General features: G+C 40.6%; 1 protein-coding gene across 16 annotated transcripts in view; it reads left to right on the top strand.

Annotated features, from left to right (window-relative positions):
* The window catches only part of USP54 (ubiquitin specific peptidase 54), a 133,879-nt gene that overhangs the window by 24,493 nt on the left and 81,631 nt on the right, over nt 1-27,755 (top strand). For 2 of the 16 annotated variants that reach the window (XM_055535853.1, XM_055535981.1), the window contains exon 1: nt 14,535-14,973. The exons of 6 other annotated variants lie outside the window; for them this stretch is intronic. The gene's annotated coding sequence lies outside the window, so the exon portion shown is untranslated. 8 more of the 16 variants (XM_055535953.1, XM_055535862.1, XM_055535963.1 and 5 more) reach the window with 8 other exon arrangements.

Raw genomic sequence — 27,755 nt, 5'->3', positions numbered from 1 at the left:
TCTGACTAGGGATTTAACCCACATCCCCTGCATTGAAAGGTGGGTTCTTAACTATGCTAAATGTTTCTGTAAAGCTGGTTTGGTGGTGCTGAACTCTTAGCTAGCTTTTGCTTGTCAGTAAAACTTCATATTTCTGGGATTTCCCCGGTGGTCCAGTGGCTAAGGCTCCGAGGTCCCAATGCAGGGGGCCTGGGTTCGATTCCTGGTCGGGGAACTAGATCCCACATGCTGGAACTCAGTGTTTGCATGCTGCAACTAAGACCAGTGTAGCCAAATAAATTAATAATAAGAACAAACAAACAAACAAACAAAAACTTCATATTTCTCTATCAAATCTGAATGAAAGCCTTGGGAGGTAAAGTATTCTTGGTTATAGGTTTTTCCATTTCATCATTTTAAATATATTGTGCCACTCCCTCTAGCCTTCAGAATTCCACTGAACAACCTTATGGAAGTTCATCTGTAACTTTTTGCTTTTACATTGCTTATTTTTAATATTCTCTCTTCTTTAGTTTTTGCCATTTTAATTACAGTGTGTTTCCTTGTCATCCTCTTTGGATTGATCCTTTTGGGATCTCTCTGTTTCCTGGGCCTGAATGTTTGTTTTCTATTCCAGGTTAGGTAAGTTTTCCTGTATTATATCTTGAAATATGTTCTCTGTGTCTTTTTTCCCACTTTTCCTTCTGGGACCCCTACAATGTGAATGTTAGTATGCTTGATATTGTCTGAGAGGTCTTTCAAGCTGTCTTCATTTCTTTTCTTTTTTCTTTTTAGCTTTAGTGATTTTCACTACTCTGTCTTCCAGCTTGCTGATCCATCCCTCTGTATCATCTAATCTACTGTTGCTGCCTTCTAGTGTATTTTTCATTTCATTTACTGTATTTTTCAACTCTGTTTGGTTCTTTTTTATATTCTCCAACTCTGTGTTAAAAGCTCTAACTTCTGACTCTCTTCATCCAGTCTTCTCCTGAGTTCCTTGAACATCTTTATGATCATTATCGTGAACCCTTTATTGAATAGATTGCTTATCTCCACTCACTTAGTTCTTTTGGAGATTTAGTCTTGTTCCTTCATTTGGAGCATATTCTTCTGTCACCTCATTTTGCCTGATTTGCTGTTTTTATTTTCATATATTTGGTAGATTGGTTTCTTTCCTGATCTTAGAGAGGTGGTCTTTTTCAGGAGATGTCCTATGACAGTAGTGTACTTCCTCTGGTCACCAGCGCTGTGTATGCGGATCCTTCTGTTGTGGTAGGCTAGATTACTATGAGTGGTCTGGTAGGTGTCACTGGCCACCTGTCTAGTTGGTTGCCAGGCCCTGACTTGTGCAGAGGCTATCAGCTGCTGGGTAGGGACGGGTCATGAGGGGGCTGGCTGTGGGGCTCCAGGGGTCCTGGGGCTAGTATTGGCACATTGATGGGCAGAGCTATATTCCAGGATGGCTGGTTGCATAGCAGGGAGTCCTGGATCTATTGTTGGCCTGCCAGTGGGTAGGGTCAGGGCCCCAGGGGTCGTGGGCCTGGTGCCAGCCCACTGATGGGTGGGGGCAGGTTTCTGATATGACTGTCTGTGGGGTCCTGGGTATCTTGAAGCTGGTGTCAGCCTACTGGTATTGGATTCCTGGGCTGGTGCCTGCCCATTGGTGGGTGAGGCTGTGTCCCAGAGTCTCTGGCTAGCCTGCTGGTGGTTGGGGCTGTGTCCCTGCTTGGCTAGCTGCTTGACCTAAGGTGTCCCAGTACTGGTGCGGATAGGCTGGTAGGTGGGGCTGCGTTCCAGGATTAATAAGCTAAAGGCAGGATTCTAGATTGGCATTTGTCGGCATCAGTGTCCACATGTTAGGACAAGTGCCCCAAAAGGGCTTCTGCCAGTGTCTTTGTCCCTAGAATGAGCTCCAGTTACCTCCTGCCTCTCCAGGAGACTCTCCAAGACCATCAGTGGGTTTTGACCCAGGCTCTTTTTAAATTACTGCTTTTGTTTTGAGTCCCAGAGTGTGTGAGATTTTGTGTGTGCCCTTTAAGAGTGGGATCCCATACGTAAAGGGCTCCCATAGCCTGCTGTCTCTCCCAGATGTAAGTACCACTGGCTTTCAAAGCCAAATGTTGTGGGCTTGTTGTCCTGGTGCAGGAACCAGGGCTGCTGCTGCTACTGCTAAGTCGCTTCAGTCGTGTCCGACTCTGTGCGACCCCATAGATGGCAGCCCACCAGGCTCCCCCGTCCCTGGGATTCTCCAGGCAAGAACACTGGAGTGGGTTGCCATTTCCTTCTCCAATGCATGAAAGTGGAAAGTGAAAGTGAAGTCACTCAGTCGTGTCTGACTCTTCGCGACCCCATGGACTGCAGCCTACCAGGCTCCTCCACCCATGGGATTCTCCAGGCAAGAGTACTGGAGTGGGGTGCCATTGCCTTCTCTGGAACCAGGGCTAGGAGCCTGGATATGAGGCGTGGACTCCTCATTCTTTGAGGAGAACCACGACAATTGTAATTGTCTTCCCATTTAGGCAATTGTAATTGCCTTCCTGGGGATGTGAGTCTTGACTACACCATATCACCACCCCTCCTACCCATCTTTTCTTCATTATATCTTTAGTTGTAGAAGAAATCCTTTCTGCTGGTCTTTCAGTTTTTCTCATCAGTATTTCTTCTATAAATAATTGTGATTTTGATGTACCCATTGGAGGAGGTGAGTTCAACGTCTTTTATCCTCTTGGCCACTTCTCTTGATTCTTTTGGATACCCAGAAGTGGAATGCTGGATTGTATGATAGTTCCATTTTTAATTTTTTTTTGAGAAATTGCCACACAATTGTCTACAGTGGCTGCACCACTGTACATTCCCACTGGCAGTTCCCATCTCTTCATGTCCTCAGTAACAACTGTAATTTTCTGGGTTTTGTTTTTTTTTTTTTTTTGATTGTAGCCATCCTAATGAGTGTTTTCGATTTTCATTGTTTTTGTGCTTTGCATTTTCCTAAAGACCCATGATTTTGAGCATCTTTTCATGTGCTTATTGGCCATTTGTATATCTTCTTTGGAGCAATGTCTACTTGAGTCCTTTGTAACCTTTTAAATTGATTGTTGTTAAGTTTTAAGGAGTTCTTTATATATTCTAGATATTAGCTCCATATCAGATAAATGATTTGCAGATACTTTCTCCATTGTGTGGGTTGCCTTTCACTCTTCTGACTATGTCTTTTGATGCTCAGAATTTCTCTGTTTTAAAATATTTTATTATTTATCACTTAAGACATTTAAAAAGAATAATACAGTAAGTATTCTTGTGTCTACTTAATATTACTAAATAACTTGAAGGGCCCTGGGTTTTCCCTTCTTGATCACAAATCCCTTGCCATCTCTCAAAGGTAACCAGTAGTGAATCTGATGTTTTGCTGACTAATTTATATTCCAAAGTCAGCCTCTTAGTGTATTAGAAGCTTACCATGACAGAGAATACTGCAGAAGTCCTTGGAATGCTGAGATGAGAAGGGTTAATTCTTAGATTTCTGTTTTTTTTTTTTTTTTTAAGTTGAAAGCCCAGTTTGGCACGCTGTCAAATAGTTTTATGTAACAGGTGCCCAGACATGTTTTTTGAATGACTGTTTGGTACCCACGTACTTTTGATTGAAAATAATTAAAATACCACTATTACATCATTTTGACGTGAGTTCTACATATCTTTTGAGTTAGGATTATTATTTGCTTTGCTAGTAAATAGCCAGCTATGGCAAAGTGAATGTTTTCTTAGAGGTAGTGAAACTGAGGGGCAAACTTGAGTTTGGAGCATTTAGCTATAACTGCAAGCAGTCCATTTAGCTGCCTCTGTTAATTGAGACTTGTAGACAGGACAAGCAGAATAAGAGAGATGTACAAGCGTTACATTCCTAGTTTAAAAAATGAGCTGTAAGTTCTGAAAAAGAGGAGTGATTCTTGTCAGGTCTGACTCTGGTCAAGGACCTGTTGAAACAAGTAGTGTGATGTTCACAGGATCGTAGTGAAGGACCTGACCTCCATGTAAAGTGAAAATAAGATTCTTCTCTAGTGAGGCCATAACGAGAGCAGCAGCAACTGCCAGTTCTGCCGTGACTGCCTAAACGTAGTGGCTGTGTGAGGTGGCCGGAGCAGGAAATGATTGGGCGACAGTAGGCGTGTCCGGGGAAGGAGTTGTTCTGGCTCTGGCCAAGTGCTTACACAGGTGAGAGTGTCACTTTAAACATACAAAGACCTGCTGGCTGGAGGAGGAGCCACTTCCTGAGGATCAGGTGCACATCTGAAGGGATGAGCTCATTCTTCTAAGCAGACCTGCCCTAGATGCTGAGTGAATGTTTTCCTAATTGCAAGTCCTGCAGCTGGGAGAATCAGGAAATGGTTGAAGCTTTAGCCACTTTGTAAGTAGCAAAAAAAAAAAAAAAAAAAAAAATAGAAGCAGTTTTGGGACTCTTTTGAAATGTGTGGTTGTAAATATCACGGTGAAGGTAACACATGTGCACATTTGTTTTTTCTCTAAGTTGAGGATTGCAGTAAAGTGTACCGTGGGTTGAGGAAAGCTTTGGTGGTTCTAGCTTTATTCTAGTGATTCTTTTTGAGGTGATTTAATAATTTATTTCCTAGACTGTCTTGTTTTATTTTTCTTCTTTAGGAAATGAAAATCTTGAGGGCTCCCTTTTAATTAACAAAGATCATTATGGCTTTTTTAAAGCTTTAGTTAGTGGGACTTACTTCGCTTTTTAGTCCACTCTGCTTACTTTCAGAGCTCTATGCCTGATTCTGTTTTACTTTTTGTTCTAATTTGCCTATTCAGTTTAAGTAAGCTTCTTTAAAATTAAGTTGGCTTAAAAGAGAAATATCAATTATAGTTAGTTTTTATTAAACTTTTTTTCTTTTGAGATATTTCTCAAAATTCACTCAGAATTAGTTGTGATATATTCTTTACCCAGTTTCCCCCAGTGGTAACATCTTGAAAAACTATAGTACAGAATCACAACCAGCATACTGACATTGATACAGTGAAGGTACAGAGTATTTTCACCACCATAGGATACATCATATTTCCCTTTTACAGCTACACCCACTTGCTTTACACCCACCTGCTCCTTAACTCTTGTCAACCAGTAACTGAAAAATCAGTTTTTAAGCAAGAAGTTTTATCTGCTGTCTTAAGTAGTTTTGTGTTAGAGATCTACATAGCCTTATGAAAAAGAGCCCTAGGTAGACTGCAATAGATTTTGATTCATTGTAGCTCTTTGACCTTGGGTAAATAATTTAAATTTCGCTGTGCTTCAATTCCCCTATATATAGAATAGGATAATGGTATATTAATTTCTTTATAACCTATTTAAAGGGTTTTTGAGAAATTCTAAATGTCTTTTAAAAGTATTGTATCAGTTTAGTTCAGTTCAGTCACTCAGTCGTTTCCGACTCTTTGCAACCCCATGGACTTCAGCATGCCAGGCCTCCCTGTCCATCACCAACTCCCGGAGTTTACTCAACTCATGTCCATTGATTCGGTGATGCCATCCAACCATCTCATCCTCTGTCGTTCCCTTCTTCTCCCGCCTTCAATCTTTCCCAGCATCAGGGTCTTTTCCAATGAGTCAGTTCTTCGCATCAGATGGCCAAAGCACTGGAATTTCAGCTTCAGCATCAGTCCTTCCAATGAATATTCAGGACTGATTTCCTTTAGGATGGACTGGTTGGATCTCCTTGCAGTCCAAGGGACTCTCAAGATTCTTCTCCAACACCCAGTTCAAAAGCATCAATTCTTTGGCACTCGGCTTTCTTTATAGTCCAATTCTCACATCTGTACATGACCACTGGAAAAACCATAGCTTTGACTAGACGGACCTTTCTTGGCAAAGTAATGTCTCTGCTTTTTAATATGCTGTCTAGGTTGGTCATAACTTCTCTTCCAAGGAGCAAGCGTCTTTTAATTTCATGGCTGCAGTCACCATTGGCAGTGATTTTGGAGCTCAGAAAGATAGTGTGTCGTTGTTTCCCCATCTATTTTCCATGAAGTGATGGGACCAGATGCCATGATCTTAGTTTTCTGAATGTTGAGTTTTAAGCCAACTTTTTCACTCTCCTCTTGCACTTTCATCAAGAGGCTCTTTAGTTCTTCTTCACTTTCTGCCATAAGGGTGGTGAGATGAGATTCTAAATGCCTTTTAAAGAGAAGTACTGTATAAATTATTATTAACAGCAAGGACAATAGTTTTCAAACTGGAAAGTATATAGCAAATTCTAAACTAGAAACTAGCCCAGGATAGTAAGTAAGAATGATCATTTTAAAGTGAATTAAAATTTTAAGGCTCAGTTGAGTTTCAGATTACTGAATTAACTGGCTGATGATTTCAGAGTCACCGTTGTTAATCTTTGAGAAATCATAAAGACCAGAAAGAGACAACCATCCTGATATCCAAGGAAAAAAGGAAAGTAGTTGGAAAACTGCAGACCTGTAAAATTAATGTTAATCCAGAAAAATTACATAAGTGATCAAACAGATGATACGGAGTATTAACCAAAAAGATTTAGTTTAGGTTTGATTATTATAAATAATTTCTTCTTATTTCTATTCTTAAATTCTGTTACTTCTCTTTAGAACCACTAGGTTATTAGATCAAGAGATTGTTCTAGTTATAGTCATAATGCCAGTTTTCCAGTCTTTCATGATACATTTGTAGTCGTTATATAGTAAAATATGGTTTGGTTGATTGACTAAATGAATGTGTAGAAAGACTGAATAACTGTACCCACTTAGACTCTTGATTTCACCAGGAAAAGTCTCTGGTGAATTTTCTTTGGACCTTGGATAGAGTAAAAAAAATTTAAAACATGTTAATTAGATATGTAAGTATTGCAAAGATGCAGGAATAGTTAATTTGACAGATGATGAATATAGCTTGAAAAATTATGCCCATAAGGTGAAATCATGGGGTCAAACTGAAATTAAATTTAGCAAGTATAAGTCCTGTGTTTAAATTCAGAACCTCAAATGTACAGTAACAGGATGAGGAAGAGCTGGTTGGGCAGTGGTTCAGGTGAAAAATAACTGGGAATTTTGGTTAATCACAAATGTAGCAGTAATTGCCTAGGTATTATGGCTGCTAAAAATGCCTTTAGCTATGTTACAAGTTTATCCAGGTCACAAAACTATTGGTTTCAATATATTTTTGTACTAGTTTGGAAACACATTTTGCATGTTGGTTTAAGTGTACACTGACAAAGTTGAAAGCATTTTAAGGAAAGCAGACTAGACCAAAAATGGTCTGAATTCATTTATGTAGGAAACTGTTGGGATTTGGGTATTGGGAAATTGTAAAATAATTTAAAACAGTTATTTAAATTTTATGGCATTTAAAATGGAAAAAATATATAATACCACGTTCCCACCTTTCAGAATTAACTACTATTAACATTTATTTTTCTTCTTTCCCTCTTAGAAATAAAACAATAGAGATAAAACCAAAGCCCCTTTCCTCTTTCTCCCTGCAAGGAAGTTTATCTTATTTTTATCAAAGTAACCTATGTGCAGAGTTAAAAAAATTTGAATAGTTTATATGCATAGAAGAAAGAATAGCAGTTATCCCCTCTCACAGTGGCAACCACAATCAGCTCTCTCAAGTATTTGTAATAGTATACTTATAGCAATTACTTTTTTTTTTAGCAATTACTTTTAAAAGCTGTTAAATCTATAAAAAGTGTTTAATATGAGGGACATGAGGTGTTGGCACTTTTAAACACATATATGTCTTCTCCCTTATATTTTTAACATAGTTACGTATTTTGTAGGTGAAATCATTGTTGTTTATATTATACAGATATTGAACCTGGGCTACATACTCTGATGATAATTTTTCCTTACGTGGCTTTTAATTTTCCATAGACATAATGGCCTTGCTTTTTTGTGTTTCTTTTTGACTGCACTGGGTCTTCATTGCTTTGTCCAGTTGCAGCGAACAGGGGCTTCTCTATAGTTGTGAAGCATGGGCTTCTCATTGCAGTGACTTCTCTGTTTCTGAGCACAGGCTCAGTAGTTGGGCCTTGAAGGGCTCTAGAGCGTGGGCTCAGGAGTTGTGGTGCACGAGCTTAGTTGCTCCACAGTGTGTAGAATCTTCCTGGACAGGGATCCAACCTGTGTCCCATGCATTGGCAGGCGGATTCTTATCCACTGCGCCACCAGGGAAGTCCTGCCTTGCTTTTTCCATTTGATTGGTTTTCAAAGTTCTGATCACTATTACCTCATTCCAAGACTTGTAGAGGACTTCCCTGGTGGCTCAGATGGTAAAGCATCTGCCTACAATGTGGGTTCAGTCCCTGGGTTGGGAAGATCTCTTGGAGAAGGAAATGGCAACCCACTCCAGTATTCTTGCCTGAAAAATCCATGGACGGAGGAACCTGGTAGGCTATGGTCCACGGGGTCACAAAGAATTGGACACGATTGTGCTGGTAGGCTAAGACTCGTAGATAGGATCTAAAACTTGACCCCATTCATTCAAATTCAGTAAATAAGTTATCAATCTTTTTTCCCCCTTAGAAATCTACCTTGTATATTCCATTTTAAAAATTATATATAGCATTAAATCTTAAGACTATATCACATTGTATTTATGCATTCTCCTTTGATGAACATTTAAATTGTTTTCAGTTTTCCTCTATTTAAAAAAGATACATGTATGGGAATTTTCCTAGGCTACAATGAGAAGTGAAATTGCTAGTTAACTATTGCTGCGTAACAAATTACCTCAAAATTTTGCAACTTAAAACAAAACATATTTGTTATCTCTGTTTCTGTGAGTCTGGGGTCAAGGTGTATCTCTCATAGGCTGTCATCAAGTTGTTAACAGGGGCTTTGATTTCATGTGAAGATTCACCTGGGGGATGATCACTTTCCAGGTTCTACCTCTCATGTGGCATGATTCAGTTGCTCACAGGTTAATTGATTGAGGACCTTAGTTCTTCACTAGCTTGTTGGCTGAAGCATCCTTTAGTTCCTTGCCTTGTGGGAGTCTCCATACAACACGGAGACTTCCATGACAGTGAAGAAGATGGAAGCCAGAGTCTATAACCTAATCCTGGAAATGACATCCCATCACCTTTGCTGTATTCTGTTCATTAGAAGCAAGTTACCAGATCCAGCCCATAGATTAAGAGTGGGGATTATATGAGGGGATGAATAAAGTTGTATACTGCTTTCAGTCATGGCTGTAGTAGAGTATTTAGCTTGGAAAGAGATGATTAAGGGAACGCACGAGTTTTGTCTTCTAAATTTGAAAGGCTTGCACGCGTGCATGCTAATAAGTCTCTTCAGTCGTGTCTGACTCTTTCTGAAGCCCACCAGGCTCCTCTGTCCATGGGGATTCTCCAGGCAAGAACATTAGAATGGATTGCAATGCCTTTTTCAGGGGATCTTCTCGACCCAGGATTGAACCTGTGTCTCTTATGTCTCCTGTGTTGGCAGGAGGGTTTTTTACCAGTTGCACCACCTGGGAAGCCCAAAAGGCTTACATAAAGAGGAAATAGTAGATCTGTTTTTGATCAGAGATTAAACTAAGAGCGGTGGATGGAAATTAAAATGTGTGGCCTTATAGGATAAGGTGATTTCTGTTCTTCAGCATATTCTGATAGAAGGTAAGTGACCACTTATAAAAAGGATTATAAAAAGGTTTCTTGAATTAGGTTAGAAACTTAACTGTATGCTCTCTAAAAATTATTTCTACTCTAAGATTTTGTGATTATAAACGAGTGAGTTTCAAACTGTTAGTATTTGAGTAGTCTATTAATCACTACTCAGGAAGAAGTGTATAGGATTACATGTGTATTTGCATATATGAGGCTTCATTTAGAAGATCTAGGTTAAAAAGTTCAGAGGAGAGCTATAAATTTACACTGTTAATTATTGATTATTACTGTTTTTATATTCCTTTGGCTACCATGAAATGTTTACTGATACAATTCTTATTTTAAAATAATAGCAGTAACTCAGTTTTTTTCTTCTAACAAGAATCTTTTTATTGTAAAGAAAATAGAAAATACAAATAAGGAAAAAATTAGGAAGTAAATATCTTATAATCTTCACACCCAAAGATTATACAAGCAATAACTATATTAACACCATGGTATAATGGTATATTGGAGAAGGCGATGGCACCCCACTCCAGTACTCTTGCCTGGAAAATCCCATGGACGGAGGAGCCTGGTGCGCTGCAGTCCATGGGGTCGCTGAGGGTCGGACATGACTGAGCGACTTCACTTTCACTTTTCACTTTCATGCATCAGAGAAGGAAATGGCAACCCACTCCAATGTTCTTGCCTGGAGAATCCCAGGAACGGGGGAGCCTGCTGGGCTGCCATCTATGGGGTTGCACAGAGTCGGACACGACTGAAGTGACTTAGCAGCAGCAGCAGCAGCAGCATAATGGTATATGGGGCTTCCCTGGTGTCTCAGCGGTGAAAAATCTGCCTGCAGTGCAGAAGATGCAGGAAGCTCGGGTTTGATCCCTGGGTCAGAAAGATCCCCTGGAGGTGGAAATGGCAACCCACTTCAGTATTCTTGCCTGGAGAATCCCCTGAACAGAGGAGCCTGGCAGGTTACAGTCCATGGGGTTGAAAAGAGTTGGACGTTACTGAAATGACTGAGCACGCACACATAATGATATATAATCTCTCTGCCCTGTTTCCTTATTTGTGGTACTATGTTCTATAGTATCACTGCAAATGCTGAATTAATGAATACTGAATTATTGCTCCTAGGGGAAATACAGGGTTAGAATCCTCTGAGCTGCTGGTTGCATTTTTGTTAACTAATCAACATGTAACCTTGTTTTATGTGTGTTTTTGTTAAGACACATTATTTAATATATATTATTGATCCATTAACATTGAACTCATGGTGAATAGCACTGTAATTTATGCCTGAATGAACCTTATCTAACACATGTATTCTCTAGAAGGCACATCACAGCCTTCTTGCACTTAGAAACACTAGACAGCACTTCTGCACTACACTTGGGAGTCATTTTAAACAGTGAAATCACCCACCAAAAGCACAAAAATGTGAAAAATATTGCACTAAATAAGCCTCTAAAAGGACACTAGTTTATAGTTTGAAATCTGAAGCCAGAAGGCCGCATATCCCCCCAGCCTTGGACCTCAGTTGGTAATGTACACATCAGGCAACTCAAATTTTTCACCATCTGTGCATTCACATATCCATGAATGACCGTGAAAATGTTGCAGGTCTTGATTTTGAGGTTACACATGAATTTTAGTGAGTAGGAAAATTTACCTATGAGGAATCCATGTAATAAGGATTGACTCTGTGTGTGTGTAGTAGCTTTTGTTTTCCATTTTGCTTAATTTTATAAAAATGAACAGTTTTGAAAATACTGTTACAACCTGCCCTTTTCACCTAACATTCTGACCATTCATTCATTCAGCAAGTTATTTATGTATGCCCACTATGTGTCTACATAGTGTATTGGACTCTGAAGATTTGTTGTTTTTGTTCAGTCACCAAGTTGTGTCCGACTCTTTGTGACCCCACGGACTGCAGCATTACAGGCTTCCTTGTCCCTCACCGTCTCCTGAAGTCTGCCCAAGTTCATATCTGTTGAATTCGTGATGCCATCCAACCATCTCATCCTCTGTTGCCCCCTTCTCCTTCTACCTTCAGTCTTTCCCAGCATCAGGGTCTTTTCCAGTGAATCGGCTGTTCACAACAGGTGGCCAAAGTATTGGAGCTTTGGCTTCAGCATCAGTCCTTCCAATAAGTATTCAGGGTTGATTTCTTTTAAGACTGATTTGTTTGATCTCCTTGCTGTTCACGGGACTCTCTGAAGATACAGTAGCAAGTAAGATAAACAAAGTCCCTGCCTTTTGGAGCTTGTGTTCTAATGGGAAAGGCAGATAATGAGAAATGCCTGGTAGTGATAAATACAATTTAAAAAAATAAAGCAGGGTAAGGAGATAGGTGTATGATCATTTTATTTCATTATTTTAATTTAATACACGTTTTAAAAGTAAATACTGATTTTATTGGTAGTTGGCAATTTTAATTAATTTTACTGAAGTATAGTAAAATAAGCTGATTTACAATGTTGTGTTTCTGGTGTACTGCAAAGTAATTCAGTTATGTATATATCATTTATACATATGAAGTATATAGTTATTTACAATGATAAATGTAATAACTATATTTAAATATATATGCTGCTGCTGCTGCTAAGTCACTTCAGTCGTGTCAGACTCTGTGCTACCCCATAGACGGGTATATATAAAAATATATAATTATTAACATTTAAAATTTTTATTTATTTTTGTCGGTGCTAGGTCTTGGTTGCCACATGTGGGCTTTTTTCGAGTTGCAGTGAGTGGAGGCTGGTCTCTAGTTGTGGCGCACTGGCTTCTGTTGCTGCAGAACACAGACTCTGCAGCGCGCAGGCTTCAGTTGTTACCGCACACAGGCTCCAGAGTTGGGGCTCAGTGGTTGTGGCCTACGGGCTTAGCTGTGGGGGTCTTTCTAGACCAGGGATCGAACCCACTGAATTAGCAGGTGAATGCTTATAATCACTGAACCACCAGGGAAGCCCGAGGAGGGTACCATTTAAGTAGAGACCTAACTGAAGTAAAGTAGTAGCCTATGCAAAGAGCTGGGGAATGGGCATTCAATGGAGAGAGATTCATGGTGGAAAAGCCTTGAGATGGGAACTAGCTTGTCATTTTCTGAAAAATGATGGGGTGGGCAGAGAGCAGTAAAGATGAAATTGTTGAGAGAAGTAGGGACTAAATCATGAGGGATTTAAGATTAAGGATCCATGGGCTTCCCTGGTGGTCCAGTGGTTAAGAGTCCCTTGAAATGCAGGGAATGCTGACTGGATCTCTAATTGGGGATCTAAGATCCCACTTGCTGAGGAGCAACTAAGCCCACATGCCGCCACTACAGAGTCTTCCTCAGACCATAACAAAAGATCCCCCATGCTGCAACTAAGACTGGAAGCAGCCAAATAAATAAGTAAATAAATAAATCAGATTAGAAATCTGGATTTCATTCAGAGTGTAATGGGAACTTATTGGAGTGTTTTATGTGGAATAATAATATTGATTTTTTAAAAAAGATTATTCTGGTTGCTGTGTGAAGAAGTGATTGTAATGGAAGCAAGGACAGCACATACTGGCTATTGCAGTATTCTATGCAATAAACATAGGTGACTTTGTCTAGGATGGTAGCAGTATAGGTGGTAAGAAGGGATAAGTTTTGAGAGTAACATCAATAAGATTTGCTGATGGACTAGTGAGGTGTCAGGGAAGAAAGGAGTCAAGTCTGACTCCAGTTTTGCCCTAAAGAAGTGAGTGAATGGTAGAGCTTTTTACTATGATAGGGAAGACTGTGGAGGAGCTAATTGGGGTATATATGGTAAGAATCAAGATTTTTTTCTTTGGGATGTGCTAGGTTTGAAATACCTAGTAGACATCCAGGGGGTAATGTTCAGTAGGAAGTTGAACATACAAGTCTCGACTTCAGGGGAAGAGATTGGAGCTGGAGATAAAAAGAAAGGTGATTATATCTCCATTTCAATAAAAATTTATCTACAACATAATTTTTTCATGGCTGATTCATGTTCCATTGTATTGATGTGTGCTATCCTTTGTGATGAATAACTTTGTAAATTCTTATTTTAAGTGAATTCCTCTTGGGTATTTGCAATACAGTTCTGACATGAACTAACCAGAGTTAGCTTAAGGTTCTCATGTTAAGGGCACAGTTTCTCATGAGACTATCTGAACTTTGGACTCCAAGTGCAAGTTCAGGTGTATCCAGGATACCTGCATCTCTGATCAATCAGCTATAAATTCAAGAGTTCCCCTGATTCTCTCAGGTTAGATCATTCAGTGGAGCAACTCACAGAACTCATGAAAATGCTATACTTATGATTACAGTTTGGGTTTTTTTTGGCTGTGCCATGCAGCTTGTAAGATCTTAGTTCCCCAACTAGGGATTGATCCTGGGCTCTGGCAGTGAAAGAGTTGAGTCCTAACCACTGGACCACCAGGGAGTTCCTGATTACAGTTTTATTATAGGGAAAAGTTACAAATTTTAACCAGCAAAAGGAAGAGATACATAGGATAAGTCTGGGAGGATCCCCAAAGCAAAGCTTCTCTATCTTCAGGATGTTTCACCCTTCTCACACACGGATGAGTGTTATCAACCAGGGAAGTTCACCAATTCTGTGTTCAGAGTTTTTACTGGCACTCCGTTATGTAGACATGATTGATTGAATCATTGGCCTGTGTGATTGAACTCAGTCTCCAGCCTCCCTCTATTTCCCAGAGGTCTGTCTGAGATCATGTGACTCAAAGCCCCAACCTTCTAACCACACAGTACTTGGGTTTTCCAGTACTGCCAGTCCCTATCCTGAAACTATCAAGGGGCCCACTATGAATCACCTGGTTAGTATTAATTCAGTGTGACTGGAAGGGCCCAACATGAATAACAGAGGTACTCGTATCATTTGAGAAATTCTGAAGGTTTAGAAGCTTCCCTGTCAAGAACCAGAGACAAAAATTAGATTCTTATTATACAACTGTATTAAAACCTAGTTCAGATATTACTTTCCAAGGTCATAGTTCTTTTTTTCTCTCATTAGACAGTGATCATTTAGAAGGTCCTCTGATTTTAGTCATATTTGCATTTCTAACATTAGCACTATATTTGGCTTGGAATTTTCCAGGCCAGAATACTGGAGTGGGTAGCCTTTCCCTTCTCCAGGGGATCTTCCCAACCCAGGGATTGAACCTAGGTCTCCTGAATTGCAGGTGGATTCTTTACCAGCTGAGCTACAAGTGAAGCCCATGAATATTGGAGTTGGTAGCCTATCTCTTCTCCAGGGGATCTTCTCGACCCAGGAATTGAAGCGGGGTCTCCTGCATTGCAGGCTGATTCTTTACCAACTGAGCTATGAGGGAAGCCTATAATAGATGCTCAGTAAGTAATTTAATGAACTAAAATATTTAAGAAATAACTTATGGGTAGATGGGAGGTTCAAAATTTCTTTGTAGAGTTGCTTTGAGATCAAATAGTCTTCATTTCTTTTTGCTTCATTCATCTTCATTTGCTGTTATTTAAATATTTTATGGTTTTATGTAGATATCAAATTTACATGATAAATAAAAAGGAAATTTCTCTTTTTAAAGTAAATTCATCAGGGACTTCTCTGGTGGTCCAGTGGTTAAGACTGCATGCTTCTAATGCAGGGGGCAGTGGTTTGATCCCTGTTTGGGGAATTAAAATCCCACATGCCATGTGGCCAAAAATAAATAAATAAATATTTTTAAAAAGAAACAAAAATGAAATTAAAAAAAATAAATTCAGCAGTTCTTTAGATAGCAACCTTTTCTTTTCTTTAATTGAAGTATAGTTGACTTACAATGTTGTTAATTTCTACTGTACAACAAAGTGATTCAGTTATGTATATACTTAAAAAATTCTTTTCCATTATGGTTTATCTCAGGATATTGAATATAGTTCCCTGTGCTATACAGTAGGACCTTATTATCTGTCCTATGTGTAATAACTTGCATCTGCTAACCCAAACTCCCAGTTCATTCTTCTACCACCCTCCACCCCCTTGCCAACCACAGTCTGTTCTCTGTGTCTGTGAGCCCCATTTTATAGGATGGGTTCATTTGTGTCGTATTTTATTTTACTTGTATATTTTTAAAAATTGAGCTTTCCTGGAATTCTTCCTTCCTTCATTTCTGGCTGCATTGGGTCTTAGTTGCAGTATGCAGGATCTTTGTTGCTGCACCCAGGATCTTTTGTTGCATTTCACAGTTTTCTAATTGTGGGCTCATGGAGGCTAAGTTGCCCCACAGTGTGAGGGTTCTTAGTTCCCCAACGAGGGATTTAACCCTCGCCCCCTGGTTGGAAACACAGTGTCTTAACCACTGGACCACCAGAGAAGTCCCTTCCTTGATTTCTTTAGTGATTCATGGGTTTTTTGGGCTTCCCAGGTGGCTCAGCGGAGAAGGCAATGGCACCCCACTCCAGTACTCTTGCTTGGAAAATCCCATGGACGGAGGAGCCTGCTAGGCTGCAATCCATGGGGTCGCTAAGAGTCGGACACGACTGAGCGACTTCACTTTCACTTTTCACTTTCATGCATTGGAGAAGGAAATGGCAACCCACTCCAGTGTTCTTGCCTGGAGAATCCCAAGGACGGGGGAGCCTGGTGGGCTGCCGTCTATGGGGTTGCACAGAGTCGGACAAGACTGAAGTGACTTAGCATAGCATAGCATAGGTGGCTCAGAGGTAAAGAGACTGCCTTCCAACACATGAGACTTGAGTTTGATCCTTGGGTTGGGAAAATTCCAACCCAGGAGAAGGAAATGGCAACACACTCCAGTATTCTTGCCTGGGAATTCTCATGGACAGAGGAGTCTATTGTTTAGCCTCCACATGTTTGTATGTGTTTGTATTGTTTATCTCTGCTCCATTTAGTTCCTTTTCTGAGGTTTTATCTTGTTCCTTGTTGAGAACATATTCCTCTGTCTTCTTATTTTGCCTAATTCTCTGTTTATTTCTGTTATTAGGTAGGTTGTTTAAGTTTCCTGACCTTGGAGAAATGACCTTATATAGAGACTTCCTATGAGGCCCAGCAGCAAACTCCTCTCTGGTCACTGGGCTGTATGCCCGAGGGGTATCCCCTGTGTGGGCTGCATGGGGCCATTGTATAGTTGTGGTTGGCTGATTACTGTAGCCAGTAGGTGGTCTGGCTGCAGGCACATTTGGCTGCCAGCCCAGTGGTGGACAGGACTGAGTCCTGGCATGGCTGGCTGCATGGTCCAGGGTTCCCTTGTTTGGTGCTGGCCTGCTGGTATGGGCAGGGCTGTGTCTTGGAATGACTGGCTGTGTGGCTCAGGGTGTCCCAGTGCTGCTTTTGGCTCGCTGGTGGGCAAGGCTGGGTTCTGGGGCTGGTGTCAGTCTGCTGGGGGGTAAGTAAGCCTCCAATGCTAAAGGATAGTGAAGTGAAGTGAAAGTTGCTCAGTTGTGTCCGACTCTTTGCAACCCCACGGACTATACAGTCCATGGAATTCTCCAGGCCAAAATACTGGAGTGGGTATCCTTTCCCTTCTTCAGAGGATCTTCCCAACCCAGGGATCGAACCCAGGTCTCTGCATTGCAGGAGGCTTCTTTACCAGTTGAGTTGTAAGGGAAGCTCAAGAATACTGGAGTGGATAGCCTATCCCTTCTCCAGCAGACTTCTCAACCCAGAAATTGAACCGGGGTCTCCTGCATTGCAGGTGGATTCTTTACCAATTGAGCTATCAGGGAAGCCCAAGGATAGAGGGAGGACTCCAAAATGATAATTGTTAACACTAGTATCCTTGTGGTAGAACAAACTCCAAAAAAAATGGCTATTGCCAGTGTATGTGTTTCCAGGATGAGCTCCAGTTATCTTCCTACCTCTGCAGAAGGCTCTCCAGGATCAGCAAGTTGTCTGACCCAGGCTTGTTTCAAATTACTGCCCCTGTACTGGAATTCAGAGCATGTGAGATTTTTTTGCTTGTCAAGAGTAGAATCTCTGTTTCTACAGCCTCTGGCTCTTTCCTTTGCAAGCTCCTCTAGTCCTCACAGCCAGATGTTCTGGGAACTCATCTTCCTGGTGCAGGACCCCAACTGAGGAGCCCAATGTGGGGCTCAGAACTCTCATTCCTTAGGGAAAGCCTCTGCAACTGTGATATCCTCCAGTTTGTGTGTTGCCCACCGGAGAGAGTGTCTTTACTGCATCTCTGTGCCTTCTGCCCTTCTGCTGTGGTTCCTTAGTTATACTTTTAGTTACGGAAGATATTTCAGGTCATTCTCATTGATACTCTGTAAATTGTTGTAATTTTGATATGCTTGTGGGAGAAGGGGGCTTCGCTGATAGCTCAGTTGGTAAAGAATCCACCTGCAATGCAGGAGACCTGGGTTTGATCCCTAGGTTGGGAAGATCCCCTGGAGGAGGGAAGGGCTACCCACTTCAGTATTCTGGTGGGAGACCGTGAGCTCAGGGTCTCCCTGCTTCAGCATCACACCTCCATACTGTACTCTTTGGAGTACAGTTTTTTTCTTTTTAAAATTTCTTTTTTCTTTTTTTTTTCCCTAGTCTCAGTATGTGAGGTCTTAGTTCCCTGACAAGGGATTGAACCCAGGCCCTCAACAGTAAAAACGTGGAGTTCTAACCACTGGACCACCAGGAATTCCCCAGGAGTACTTTTCTTTATATCAGTGTGGACTCATAGGTATTTATTTTATACTTTGGGTTACTCCAGTACTAATTTTTTTCCCCCTCATATTGTTTCAGATTTGGCCATTGGAAACTCCTTTGTTTGTCTCCTGTGTACCTTTGACATACCTCTGTCAATTTAGGTTTTTGTTTTCTTTTTGTCTTCAGCATTTCCTTACTTTTGTACATTACTGGATGCTCCAGGCACATCTCATGTGTTTCCTCTTCCAGGCCTAAAATCAGCCATTTCTCCAAGGAACCTTGGATTCTTTTATTGGAGAATGGTTTTTGAAACCAAGGTATCCAGTCTGTAGGACTTCCCTGGTGGTCCAGTGGTTAAGGCTCTGAGCTTCCACTGCAGGGAGCATTGGTTTGGTTCCTGGTTGGGGAACCAAGATCCCACATCCTGCCCATGGTGTGGCCAAAAAGTTAAGAAGAAAAAAACAACAACTAAGGTGTAGATGTGCTTGTTGCAACTGTGATGTCATTGGTTCCAGGCATTCTCAGCTGATAGAGCGAATAAATATATGGGTATATGTGCTTGTGCTCAGTCGAGTTTGATTCTTTGCGACCTCCTGGACTATACCCCACGAGGCTTCTCTGTCCATGGAATTTTCCAGGCAAGAATACTGGAGTGGGTTGCCATTTCCTACTCCAGGGGATGTTCCCAGCCTAGGGGTTCAACTCTTGTCTCTTGTGTCTCCTGCATTGGCAGGTGGATTCTTTTACTGGGAAGCCCATATGGGTGTATACATATATACGTATCTATAAATATTTCTAGATGTAACCATCTATATTTTATTTAAAAAGTTTTTTGGCCATGCCACTCGGCACATGGGATCTTAGTTCCCCTACCAGGGATCAAACCCCATCCTCTGTGCTTTGGAAGCACAGAATCTTAGCCACTGGATTGTCAGGGGAGTCCCCCATCTGTGTCTTTAATAAGCTAATCACAAGCTCATTCTTCAACTCTAATCCATTACCACATGGATAATTTTAGCTTTTTCCCTCTTATCTGTATCTTCCCATTCCAAAAGTAGGAAACCTTCCACCATCTTCCATTCATTTACTTAATTATTCAACTCCAGTATACATGTGTCTTCGGAATTGTTAACCTGTACGTTTGTGGGAATGTATTCTACTAGCTGGAATGTAGTGCTAATACACAGTTCCTTATACCCTAGGCTTACATACTCTAGTCATTTCCAGGGTTAAGTCAGTACTTTTATCCACTCCCCCCTTCAGTGAGATTGTTTAATATGTTTGTATCATTTTATTATGCAAAATTTTGAACATATATAGAAGTAAGGAGAAGAGTGTTGAGTCTACCTTGTACCCATCACCAGCTTTGTGGACTATTAAGTACATGGTCAGTTGTGGTTTTGTTTATTCTTCCCCTGCTTCTCCCAAGACAACCTATAATTATTTTGAAGTAAATTCCATACATATTATTTCATCTGTAAATATTTCTAAATGAGACTTACTATAATTTAACCAATCCCCTAATGACAGACCTTTAGTTTTTATTTATTACAAACAGTGTAACTATAATATATTTTTATATTATCTTTGCAAACTATAGGACAAGTTTTTAGAATTTGAATTGCTGAAACAAAGGGTATAAGCATTTTAAATTGAGAAATACCACCAAATTAATTTTATTTCTGCCAGGAGTGAATGAGAATTTATCCCTCTCCTCACTCTCACTTGGATTCACCCATTTCTATTTAAATGTTTGGCATTGTGAGATACGAAAGGTGATAGTATTTTTATTTTGCATTTCCTTAATTATGAATCCTGGAGAAGGAAATGGCAACCCACTCCAGTATTCTTGCCTGGAGAATCCCACGGATGGAGGAGCCTGGTAGGCTACAGTCCACAGGGTCGCAAAGAGGCGGACATGACTGGGTGACCTCACTTTCTAATTATGAATGAGATAGGACATTTTCCCTATCTTTATTGATCATCTACTTTTTTTCCTGTCAACTGGACATTTAAACTCTTTGTTTAAGGAAAGAAAATAAATTGGTATGAAGGATTTTATCCTTTCTCAAAACGTTAATACTATGCTGTCATGTTTCCCCTTTCCCTGTCATAGTTCAGATCACTGATTCAGGAGTGGTGCATAAGTCTCTTTAATGAAGGTAAATACTTGCCCATTTTCCCCCTTTCCTCTGTCCCCCTTTTCACTTACCAAAAGTTCATTAATTGTTTGCTTTCTTTGCACCCTGAGCACAGTCAAAATTGTTTATCAAACAGATGATTTTAAGTCAGCTTTTGAGTGAGTATTCTGGGAAGATTTGCCCAAAAAGCAACAGGAAGGATTTCTACAGATGTGTAGGGGAATGTTTGTAGTTGTTTAGCAAAGGGTGTCGGAGAAGGCAATGGCACCCCACTCCAGTACTCTTGCCTGGAAAATCCCATGGACGGAGGAGCCTGGTAGGCTGCAGTCCATGGGGTCGCAAGGAGTCGGACACAACTGAGCGACTTCACTTTCACTTTTCACTTTCATGCATTGGAGAAGGAAATGGCAACCCACTCCAGTGTTCTTGCCTGGAGAATCCCAGGGACGGGAGCCTGGTGGGCTGCCATCCATGGGGTCGCAGAGTCGGACACGACTGAAGCGACTTAGCAGCAGCAGCAGCAGCAGTGGCAGCAGCAAAGGGTATGTCCAGCAAGTGTCATTTCGGGCTGCTTCTTCATCTGTTCTGTCTTTCTACCCAAACATAAAACTTGTACTCTGACTTTTGTGGATGTACCATTTCAGTGGCATTTTCAGCCTTATTTTTGTCAAAGTGAGTTATCTTGTCCATTCACTTTGAACATTTCTATTATCAGTAGTATTACTGTTGACTTCTTGGTTAGAGAAATGATTATTGCATCCTGTCCTGAATTAAATGACAGTGTCAGAGACTAAGAATGCCTTGATAGCCTGATTTTCGTGCTTATGTATACTTTAAAAACAGCTATTCAAAATGTCATACACACAGAAGTTGTTTGCCAAGCATTTGAAGCCCATTTACTTTTACCAGGTGACAGCTGCTGTTGTTTATGGGAACCTAATTTAAACCACAGACGTGAAACAAAGAGTGCCCTTGTTTTGCAAAGAGGAAAACTGTGATTAAAAAAAATAACAAAAAACAATAAAAATTTGTTGACATATAATTCACATAACACACAATTTAAAGTTTTATAATTCAGTGGTTTTTAGTATTTTTAGAATTGAACAACCATCACCACAGTCAATTTTAGAACATTTTGTCACCTCCAAAAGAAATTGTTTATCTCTTAGCAGTCACTTTCTATTTCTTTCACACCTCCTCTCAGCCCTAGGCAACCACTAATCTACTTTCTATCTCTGTAATTTGCCTATTATGGGTGTTTCATATAATTGGGATCATACAACAGGAGATCCTTATTAGTGGCCTTTTCACTTACTGTTTTCAATATTTACATGTGGTAGCATGTGTTAATACTTCATTCATATAATGACTGAATACTATTCTGTGCAGTGAATATGTCACATTTATTTATCCATTCATCTGTTGATGTGTGTTTTGTTTTTTTCTGAAACTGTTGCCATTCCCCTCTCCAGGGGATCTTCCTGACCCAGGGATCAAACCCATGTCTCTTGAGTCTCCTGCATTGGCAGGTGGGTTCTTAACCAGCTGAGCCACCAGGGAAGCCCAATGAGTGGGAGGAGTATTCCACTTATTTTGGAGAAGGAGCAAAGATTAACAGGAATTGGGCTATTGCCTACTTTTTGATCTTTGATGGCTGGCCGCAGCATTGTTGTGGTACTGGTGGGTGTGTCGCTTAGCTCGCTGCTGTGGTACAATGAGTGTATACTGAGGCTCAAGCTTTAGTGGAAGTTGACTGGTTCACCATCTTGGACCTGTTTGGCTCTAATAAGTTTTTGTTGTGTCCTCAGGCTATGTCATTCTCTTAAAGGTTGTGCCCTGCCCCCTTCCCTCCTGTTTCACCACCAGGAAGAAACTTAAGTCAGACCAAATATGGGCCAAACAAGATTGTCCAGCGACAACCCCCAAACTAATAGCCCTCTTAGCATAAAACCTAAGACAGTGAGCCATGTGGTAGAGCAGTTCTACCCTCCTGCTCTCCACCCCAGCGCCCCTTCCCAATAAAGTCTTTTGCTTTGTCAGTACATGTGTCTCCTCGGACAATTCGTTTTCAAGCCTTTGGAAGGGGTCTCCCGGCAACATCTTGACCTAGTAATCATGCCACAAAAACACTCCTACAAGCAATTTGGCACTCATCTAGCACAAAGCTGTAGTTACTTAATTTATTTTTAGTTGAGAGGGCCAGTGGTTGACACAGGGTTCTCTTTATGAGATAGAATCTCCTATGCAGTCTAATCTCCTCCTATGAAAAGGAAATAAGAAAAGTCCAAAAATAACTTTTACAAGGTAGAATGTGAGTACACAGGAGAGTTTTGCGTGGAATATTTTCTGAGGGGCTTCAAAAAAGATTACAGTCCATTAATGTGAGTTTGCCTGTGGATCACCTCCCTTACTTGACTGAGATGAGAAGTCATGGTATTTAGTTACATTGTAACCAGGGTTGAAGCTCTGTAACTCTGCCCCAGTACTCTAGTTTTATTTGATTAATTCCATGAATTAGGAATGAATATGTCAACTTAAAAATATTCACAACCTAAAGGTTGAGAGTTATATTTTATTTGGTGGAAATTTTTAGGGCCTAAGTCCAAGAGGCAGCATCTCAAGTAACTCTGAGAGATCACTTGGAGATGAGGGAAGGAGCCAGGTTATATAGAAGTTTTTCAACAAAGGGCAGGTAGTCTGAACATCAAAAAATTGTTGTTAATTCAAGAAAGCCAGATATCCCAAGTTAAGGAATTTAGTGCTTTTCTGTGTATGGGAAGATGGAAGAATCTGGGCTCACTGTAATCATCCCTTGCTTATGTAACTCACTTATCTGGAGCTGGGCTTCTTTGGTTGTTCAGGTGGTAAAGAATCTGCCTGCAATGCAGGAGACCCCAGGTTCAATCCCTGAATTGGGAAGATTCCCTGAAAAAATGGCAACCACTCCGGTATTCTTGCCTGGGAAATCCCATGGACAGAGGAACCCAGTGGGCTACAGTCCATGGGTTGCAAGGAGCTGGACACAACTTAGCAACTAATGCTTATCTGAGGCCAGTATCCTGTGTTTTTCTATCCTGAGCTTCTTTTCCTCAGGGCTCATCATAGGAAGTAGTTGTAGTCTGATGGCTGCAGGTACACGCACATACATACTGCTGCTGCTGCTGCTAAGTCATTTTAGTCGTGTCCGACTCTGCGACCCCATAGACGGCAGGCCCCCAGGCTTCGCCGTCCCTGGGACTCTCCAGGCAAGAACACTGGAGTGGGTTGCCATTTCCTTCTCCAATGCGTGAAAGTGAAAAGTGAAAGTGAAAAGTGAAAGTGAAGTCTCTCAGTCATGCCCGACTCTTCGCGACCCCATGGACTGCAGCCCACCAGGCTCCTCCGTCCATGGGATTTTCCAGGCAAGAGTACTGGAGTGGGGTGCCATTGCCTTCTCCAACACACACACACACACACACACACACACACACGTATATAAATGAAAGTGAAAGTGTTAGTCACTCAGTTGTGTCTGACTCTTTATAACCCCAAGGACTGTAGTCCGCCAGGCTTCTCTGTCGATGGAATTCTCCTGGCAAGAATATTGGAGTGGGTAGCCATTCCCTTCTCCAGGGATCTTCCTGAACCAGGGATTGATTCCAGGTTGTCTGAGCTATGAGGAAAAACATATATATATGTGTGTGTGTGTATACACACACACACACACACACACACAGGAGGGCTGCGATTGCTGATGACTATGATATCCTTGTTTATTGATATGGCAGGAAATATTCCATTTCTGGAATATATAACCATCTCTTAAGGACTTGATTGGAGAGTTTGACCCTAATATTTGTACATTCTTTTTTGTATTTAGCACTGATCGTAGAAATTTTGTGCCTCACATTTTGAAATGACACTAACATCCCCATCTTCCACCAAGCACGAGGAGACCTGAATTAGAATGCTAATGATGAGCAAAAGAAAAGCAATAGGATCTTTTTTTTTTTTTAATTTGGGCCCTTTCCTTGTTACAGAAGGACTACTTTAGTATATTGTTAAAATATAAGAGCTTAATTAGTTTTGGGCAGTGCCTGCATTTGTTTAGTTTTACCAATAAATCTTAATTAAATCTTTAAAGAAATCAACTCATACATACTATCTCAACCTGTGGAAATAGAGCAGACCTTCCTTCCTATTTGACGAGGGTTCTGCTGGTGAGTTTTTTCATCTGTATGCTTATAAAACAACTCCTTTCAGTAAAACTGGTTTATAACAGGGAGTAAGTAGTACATAGAAGGGTGTGTGTTGGTCCTCCGGGGCCTTTGTGCCCTGCCTGCAAATGTAAGTTCTGGGTGGACTGATCACATGTTTGGGGGTAGGACTCTGCCTGCTGATTGTTCTTGATGATATAATTTGTTTGGCCTCTTCCCTGAGAGAAGAAGGGAAGATCTTTCACTGTCTTTACTTTTCAGGTTGGGACCCTTTGAGATTTCAAGCTTTAGAAAAATTATTCTTGAATCTAACGGCTCGGTTCACGCAAAAATTTTCTTTAAGAATATCTTTTTTTAAGGGAGTTGAAATAGTTTTGCCTCTTAAAATGATCTAATTCAATTTAAGTCTAGATCGTCTTAGAATTGTGAATTAAGGATTTAAATAATCACAGTGTTACATGTCTTCTGGTGCTCCTTTTGACTGTTAGTGCAAAGGACTGTGCTCGCCCTCCATTGAAAGCAGCTGCCACTCTGCAGACCTTATTGTTATACTGCTGACCTTTGTCATCAGGAATGCCCCTGGAGGAAACCGACTCCTAAATGTTTTTCTTAAGCCTCTATGAAGTTTGTGATATGTCCTTTCAAGTTGCTTTTGGTTAGTTTCTTAAGTTTACTTTGTGTTTAGTTGGAAGCTCCATCTTTTTAGCTTTATTATGAGTTATCAGTGCTGAGCTCCTGGTAGGTGGTAAAAAGAAGTGTCCTTCCCCTGTTACCCTGTTCTGTGGGAAGCCTTTGTGGCTTAGAATCACAGTTTTCCATTGTTGTTAGCTGCGTCTCCTCCCTCCGTACCCTTCCCTCCCCAGAACTCCAGCTCTTCCCTTGCCCCTCCCCATTCCTGTATCTCTAGTCCCACAAATGCCCTTGATTGCTGAAGGCCTTTTGCTGGGAGTTGAGTCTGCTCTCTGGTGAGTGTGTGTTTGTGGTAAAATGGGATGGATGGAGGGATGTAGGGAACTGATCAGTCTTTGTGAAGTGTTGCTTTTAACAGCAAAAGTTTAAACTTTGAAATTGAGGTTATAGGACTCTTAACTTTCAGAAGGCTTCTTTAATGCTGACTGTTGTTTCTGTTCTTCCCTCCTCTGATTCAATTATTAAGGCTTTAGAAAATTGATTTTTATTATTGGTTTAAAAACCCACTCTCATAGATTTTCTTGAGCTTATAGAATTAAAGATAAGGGATGTGGATTTAAATTTCCTTCAGACAGAAGATTATTTGTGATTTCTTTATATTTATTTTCAGTATTAACATATTGATAAAAGTAATAACAGAGAAAAGACCGTATTTTGTGGCTAAACTGAAAAGTAGCACTTATTTCAAGAACTGGAATGATTCTTTTTTCCTCTCAGCAGAATGTTGGCAAAATTCACTAAGATTTTGGCAATATATTGTCAGTTCTGGGAAATGGTTTGCTGAGTACTTGAGGATAACAGATGCTTCTGGGAATTATTTTTGGGAAGTTAGATTTGTTCATTAGCACCTTCTCTCTTGAGATGTGAGATCTATAATCTTTTTGTAAGTAAAATATTTAATATTTTGGCACTCAGCTTAAGGCAAATATCATTTTCATAATGGGCTTTCTATTTCCTTGGGTTATACATTTTGATTCTCAACTAAAAAACATTATATGTGTGTGTGTGTGTGTGTGTGTGTGTGTGTATTGGCACTGAATGGATGATCCTATGGTATTTTAAACAGTTATAAAGTTGTAAACCTTGGGTTCTTCAGAAGTACTGCTAATTATTGTTTTTGTATGGAAGACGATATAAAGGAAAACTTATTTGTGGGATTTCATTGAAGTTCAATTGAGTCACTTATTCAAGTGATAGGTGCACTTGTATAATAATGAATTCCTAAGCTCCTACTGTGTGACAAGTGCTAGTTCCTATGGTAAGTGCTTTGCATTTACTTCTAATTTCCAGTACAACCTTGTTAAGTAGGTAGTATTATCCCCCTGGGAAAGAGTTGTGCACGAGTGGAACTTGGGTTTTACTTTTCTGGAAAATGAGGGAAATAATGCCTACTTGGTAGATTAATCATGAGAATTAAAGGTTGTACCATTTGTCTTGTGGCTAGCACAGAGTTGGTGTTCACTAAGTGATGGCTTCCCAAGTGGCACTCTTGGTCAAGAACCATCTGTCAATGCAGGGGACACAAGAGATGGGGGTTTGATCCTTGTGCTTGGAAGATCCCCTGGAGGAGGAAATGGCAACCCACTCCAGTGTCCTTGCCTGGAAAATTCCATGGTCAGAGGAGCCTGACAGGCTACAGTTCATGGGGTCGCAGAGAGTGGGACACAACTGGGGAACGGGGCACATGGCACGAGTGGTGGCTGCTATTATTATAATCTTACAGCCGGAGGAGTTGCCGAAGGTCTCTCAGTTGTCAGTGGTAGAAGTAAGATCTGAACTGGCTTAAAACCGGGAGTCTGGTAGCATGTTTTTGCTTGAGTATTGTGAAGGCTTCTAGAGTGAACTTGAGTGGATTCCTGCCCATCCCTCCACTCCTTCTTTCCTTGGTGTCCTCTGTCACCTTCCCAGTCATGTGCTTAGTGTCTCACACTGGAGTTGCCTGTGCCATTCAGTGCCAGTGTTCTCCCAGCAGAAGTGAGTCAAGTCAGTGCAGTCAGTGGCTTTTGATAGAGCCATCGTGCTTTCATTATTGTTTGTGCTGAAATAATTCGGGTAATGGTAAGTTTATAATGATTCATAAATAGTGAATGGTTGTAACTGAGCATTTAAGTTAAAGAAAAAACCTCAGTGGTTTAAAAAATTAGGAAAAAACTTTGATTCTAAGATACTGAGCTAAAGGATAGTATAAGGCAACTTTATTTAATGCGTAGTTATCATTTTGCTGTCTTGGTGCCTATAATTGCTGTTGATTCTCTTTCCTTTATCTGCCATTTTACTAGTTTGGATATTAGCTGCATATGAGTAGAATGTTGTGTTTCTCCTACTGGCTATTAGGTAAAGTATCTTTCTTCCATAGACCTTTGGGAAACAGAAGGTACGATTTAGGTATGATATGATTTAGGTAGATTCAGGGAAGAAATAAAGAGGTGACTGATCATGCTTATAACTGAGTTCTCTCTAAATTGAAAAATGTGTTTAAAAAAACTTAGT

Source organism: Bubalus kerabau, chromosome 1 (assembly GCF_029407905.1).
Source record: "Bubalus kerabau isolate K-KA32 ecotype Philippines breed swamp buffalo chromosome 1, PCC_UOA_SB_1v2, whole genome shotgun sequence".
Taxonomy (NCBI): domain Eukaryota; kingdom Metazoa; phylum Chordata; class Mammalia; order Artiodactyla; family Bovidae; genus Bubalus; species Bubalus kerabau.
Note: the sequence above shows the minus strand (reverse complement) of the source record. Positions and strands in the feature narration are given on the sequence as shown.